Raw genomic sequence first — 6,308 nt, forward strand, 5'->3', positions numbered from 1 at the left:
TCTCTAGTATAATACCGGTATTGAAATCATACCGGTATTAAGTCCCTGCCCCAAACGTTCATTTTAAATAAAAGATATTATATTTATAAACTGCAATGCAATAACGATTAAATAAATATAGGAAAACTTATTAAAACCTACCACTTTTCTTATACCTAAGATAAAATTACAATTTGAAATTTTAAAATCAATGAAATTACTAAACAATCGAGATCAAAAAAATCTACTTGCCATGTCCAGTTTTACAAAAGTGCTCGTAAATATCATATATCATGTTTTTAAGAAAAGCTATTTCGTACACGTTACTAAAACAATAGTAGCAACTTACAATATAAAGAAGAATGTTTTCCACGATTTAGTAAGCAAGATAATAGCAGTTTGACAACTAACCCCGTGTCACAACTAGCCCCGGTCTCTCCTACGGAATATTTTTTTTAAAGATCTATAAATGTTTACTTCTTGAGCTAGATAAATATACTATTGTTTAAAACAATTCTCATTAGTTTATCTGAATTATTGAAGATTTATTTATAATAGTTTGAATAAGTTTGAGTGGCTCAATTAGTCCCGTTCCACTTTGATTTTTTATTAGAAATAAAATGAATATTTGCTCTTTATATATAAGAGTTTCAAAAGGTTCAGTTTTTTTCCAGAGCAAATTATGCACACGAATTGAAGTAGAGCGGATGATGAGATTGCGAAGCATATCCCACACCACGCTCCGAGCGATTGCTGATTGTCGGGATCGTAGCGTCTAATAGCTCGTCCGATTGATCTTGGCTCCGGTAGCGGGCAATCGACCACTTCTGCTTTGACCAGATTGATCGGTAGGGTTCGATGACGGTGCAGATAGCTACCGCGGATGATGCGTTTGGAGCACGCAATCCGATTAAAGATGAGGTTGTTGCTGCAATACCGGGTAAATGTGCACTTTGAATGTGACTTAAAATCTCTATTATTAATTGAAACTCGTTTTATCAAATTGTTTCCAAAACCTGAAAATTGCAATTTGCATAAATACACACGTGCTCCTGCCAATTCTTACAATTTTATCAGCCAAGTTAGCAATCGCAAAGAAATTCAGAAAGGGGAGAGCTACGACAGCTGCGAAAATTTCCGTTTCTGTTCGACTTTCTGTTCGCGACACGCGTTCGGTTAAAATAGACGTGCGACACACGTAACGAGACTCGAACGGCTTCCGTGTATACGAATTCGGACGACAATGCCGCGGACAACAGTCTCGCTCGTGTATATTGACTACAATGCCGACGAGCGGACCGGTGTTGACGGGCGTGCATAGGGTCTCTTCTATAGGAGAAATCTCCGTGATGGCTTGTGGGCGTATTGGGTTACGTGTCCGCGTTTTATGCCCCGTTCTGGGGGAAAACTAAACGTCTCATTTAAGAAAAACTCCCGGCGCAGGTCACGCCCCGATCTCGGACCGCGTATAATCGTCCATTCGAATGTAGGATCTTCGGCGAAACGCGTAACAAATGACGGCACGTCGTTATGTCGTTGCGTTTATTTATTGCCTTCTTTCCACTGTGACCGACTTGCCGCCCATTTCGCAAGCGCGATCAAAAGTGAAATAATTTTGAAAAAAATATTACATTATAGTTCAATTTCAAGAACTATATCCATGTCATTTTGTTAAAAGTAAATTTAAATTTTTTAAATGTATAATATACAGTTACAAATGTTTATAGCCAGGTAAATATAAGAATGACAGATTTATAGGCAGAATATATAATTATTATCGTAAACCTATACGTAAGATCCATTATTCTTCCGTAACAATGTCGTTGATGTTTTTAACAATAAAAAAAGTGTTTGAATTTTGCTTTAGGGCATTTGTGTGTGATGGTTCATAGAATTGCACGGGACAAGTTTTAGCGCGTTGTGGCAATATAAAATTATCGGAGTGCGTTACGTGTCACACAGTCCGGCGTGAATAATTTATTGTTGCCGGACGAGTTTTCGGCGATCCTTCTCCGTTTAGTAGTATCTCAAAACTGTTCTTCGGCGTCACACATTCTGAGCGTGACGATCCCGGACCAGATGGTCTGGTCTAGATGCAACCGCAAGATTTTTATCTAGATACATCCTGCAAAGATGTTCTAATCGTCCGATTTCCGTGAAATCACCTAAACCTGGCTATATAGAATTTTATGGTATAATCAGATATTTAATATGTTAATAGTAATACTATTTATTTATTATTTATCTATCTATTTAGTTTATTTGCATTGAACATTTGATTATTCTGTGAAATATATAAAATGTTTTTATAAGTTTCTCGAGATTTGTTGCCAAAATATTTTTACATGTTGCAAACTGTTAAATTTTTTCTCTGTAATTACTAAGCAACGGTAGATTAAAAAAATGTCTGCTAGTTATAAAATTTGTATACTATGTGCAACTATATTGCAGACTTTTTTGTGCTTCAATCTCTGCTTTAACAATAAGCAAATTTGGAAACGATTTTACGACGGTTCGACAATAATATGGGGCGTGGAAGCTCGGTTAAAAGCCAAATGACGTAATTTGTCAAACGGCGAGTCCAACGACGATCAAATATTGAGCACGTGCCGCGACCGACAAGCGCTTTCAAGAAAAATATGAAGTAACTTTGAAAGAAAGAATATTTAATATTACATTAATGTAGGGGGAATTATAGAGGATTAGGCAAGAGTGAAAAAGAACTTTTGCACACACGCAGATTGATCTTGAGACGTTATATTTAACATAGATATATTACAATATCATGGGTATCTAGCGCCGAGACTGCCGACTAACTGCCGTCACAAATCGCTTTATCGAAGAAACCTTCGATACGTCTCTTGAAAAATCCCCGCTTCCTATCATTATATCAAAAAGTCGTTGTATTGCTTAACAAACACCAAAAACAAAAATGTCAAATACAGGATCAAATAAACAGAAAGTCTCGAACGCGCGAAATTTATTTACAAATTAGTATTTAATTATAATAATAGACCGCTGTCTCAAGAAAATAAACATTATTAACGGTTTAACTGACAAATAAGTTTTTTTTTAAATCGATGCGATTTACGCAAACATTCTTATCATATAAATTTTACATTATATATCTTTTACATTCCTACATTAACAAACTAAATAATACAAAACAACAAATAATAACTAATAATAGCAGTAGATAAACTCGAAGCTTTTAAAAGGCAACATAGATTGTTTTCTTCTTTTTTATAAAATATAAGATTTGTTCCGGATTAATTCGTTTGTGCTATCGATTTGTGTATTTCGACGAACATCCATTACAGCTCGCTTTTATCGTCTTCACTGTCGTCGTCACCATCGTCATCTGCCGATGAAAACAAAATGTGGTGCTCCGTGGCCTATAGATGGTTGAGTCGTAAATTTCGCGTTGACTGCACGCACTTGCCGTTGATGGACTGTCGTGACCCTTCTGTGGAAATTTAAGCGGGAGCTCGTTCGTGTAAAAAAAAATGGCAGAACGGATCTACAATTAACGATGAACGTAACTCACCGAACTATTCTTCTTGTCCGCCTCCGCGGACGTTTATGTTCACGCGCAAACAAATCATTTGCATTGCAACTTTGATTCTTCGCTGTGTGTTCTCTTTAAATGTCAAAAAATTCTCCTGAGCGCAACGGAAACGCTCAGATTTTATAATTGCCCAGATCGGCTGCTGCACAGATCGCTTGCTTGCCTACATCTCATTTTTACAGAAGACATATTGCGCAAATCCCGATTGTATAATAGTCATTGCACAGATTTTGTACTTGGCTATACGTTGCACAAATACACACTATTGTACATACACACATGTTATATAGATAACCTTATTGCACAGAAGCATATAGTTTCTAAGCTTATTAAATCCTACATTCGATAAGCTTGGAAAAGTTTGCACGCCTATTCTTTCTGTGCGTTCCCACCTAAACAAAAATAATAAAACTTGGGAATGTCGAAAGTCACGACCGGAAGTACTGTGCAAAAGTTTCAATGTAAAAGAATTCCGTTACTTCGTGTGTGACGGAATTCTTTCTTTTGTGCAACCAACTACGAAATCTGTGCAATGATCGTTATGAGCAATCGGAATCTGTGAATCACACGAGCTAGCAAAAGAGATGCGGTCTTGCGTATCGATCACGAAGATACATTGCGTATAGGAAGCACGCAAATTTTCTTATCGAAACAGAAGGAGAATCGGTGAAACGTGCACATGTGATTTGAGAGTAGTAAGGAGATGCGGAATTCGGAGAGCCGCCTTAACGAAAGGAACTTGTCGGGCGTATGTAACGCAATAACGTCGAACTCTGTTCGACTTGATTCGCGCGACACATACGGAATGCGCGCGCGCGCATACACGTGTGTGTATATCGGAGCGATACTTTATCGCAGCGCGTGCCCGCCACTTGGTTATGCGGAATATGTCTCGCCAGGTCCTCTCTCTTCTCCCCGGCTGATGAAACTACCGATATCCACTATATCGCCTGGCCTCTCTTTCCCGCACCACCGCTCGATCTCGTCATTCGCCGTAAGGCGACGTAACAACTTGATTCCATATTCCCGAGGCGGTTGTCGCCCGTGAAGAATTGAATGAAATAAAATAAAGCCCCGGATTCCCCGTGTTTTATGGCGCAGTCTCTCGTTCTCCCCATCCGGAGGAATTGTACACCCCTCGGGCCGAGTGTGCGCGTGTCTACATACCGTGAGCATCTTCCTTCTCTTGCGCGTCGTTTTGTTCCTTATCTTCTTTTCATCTCTCCTCCCTGCCGGTTTTCTGGCCGCATCGTTTTCGTGACCGTCCTGTTTCGTTGATAATAGCTTGGTCCGATTATAAATTTACAGATTACTGCGTTATTATATCGACTATTATTATTATGGTGACTATATTTTTTGGAAAAAATAAAGAACAACTTAGACATTGTTTCACAATAAAAAAAGCAGGTTTATTTGTTAGATTAAAATTAAAAAGCTTTATAATATTTATTATAAAATTCAAGCATATATATATATATATATATATATATATATAGGAATAAAATATATGTATATATACTTGTATTAAGCGTGTTTGCGTAAATTGACTCGAACGGAAAGCGTTAAACCGTTGACGATGTTCATCAAGACAGCGGTCGTTTCGACAAGCGACAAATATTATCATTTACATATGACTTGTAAGCAGCGTCCAAAACTTCTCTGTGTATTGTTATATTATTGTTTTCACCTGCGATCAACGGCTAATAAGTTGAGAAGGGAAGGGATTTTCAAAAGATGAGTCGAAGGTTTCCTCGACAAAACGTTTTGCTGCAATAGTCAATCGGCGCTAGACACCCGATATTGCTTGTCATAATAATTCAGCATTAAATATATCGCCTCATATTGCGAAGTTTTATTTTAATTTTATTTCTTATACTTATTTATTTATTTTTTCACCAATCCGCTGATTCCGCCTACATATACATATATATATATACATAATTATAGCATTTTAAGCAATATCTTACTTAAATATTATTACTTAAGAAAATATTATATTATCATAAAAATATCATATTATTCCTTAAAAACATTAATTTTGATACTTTTCACAAAAATGAATGTTTATTTTTTAGTTAAGGTTTGTTTCGGTTTTTAATAATTCAATGGTTTATGTAATTTACACTCTAATACATCAGTCTATTTTACTCAAATTCATCAAGTTTTTTTTAATAATACACAACGACTGTGTTTATGGACTTCTACTGACCACTTATTTCTCTCAGTTTCTTATTGATTTATACATCTTAGAGTAGATATATATTCATGTTTATAAGTTTAATAATTCAGATGTTTTAAAAATTCCTAAAACTGTATACAGTTCATGTCAGAATTGCATTTAGTATAAATGCATGCTTTCAATGTTTGGATTTTTAATTGGATTTTTTCACTAATCCACATATTTATTCATTAATGAAATTATTCATTTAGTTAGATTCAGGAGCGTTAGATCCAGGAAGACATAAGCAAAATTTAACGACTTTTAAAATGTTTTTAAAAGATATGTGTTTATCTGTGAAATATTTAAAACTTTCAACCTATTTACGTTGACAAACTTCGTTTTATAAAATAAAGAACAAAACGGCCATTTTAGAAAAAAAAATCTAAAGGACAAAGCAGTAAAATAAAAGACTGTTCTCTTAAATAAAGGACTGAATGGTCACCGTAATTGTAATATACGCAGTACATTGTTTTCGTGTAAGTTTTGCGACAGTACTTAATGATTATAATCATACAAACGGAACACTTTTCAAATATTTTA

This window comes from Pseudomyrmex gracilis, unplaced genomic scaffold (genome assembly GCF_002006095.1).
Source record: "Pseudomyrmex gracilis isolate BER0280 unplaced genomic scaffold, ASM200609v1 scaffold_409, whole genome shotgun sequence".
Taxonomy (NCBI): domain Eukaryota; kingdom Metazoa; phylum Arthropoda; class Insecta; order Hymenoptera; family Formicidae; genus Pseudomyrmex; species Pseudomyrmex gracilis.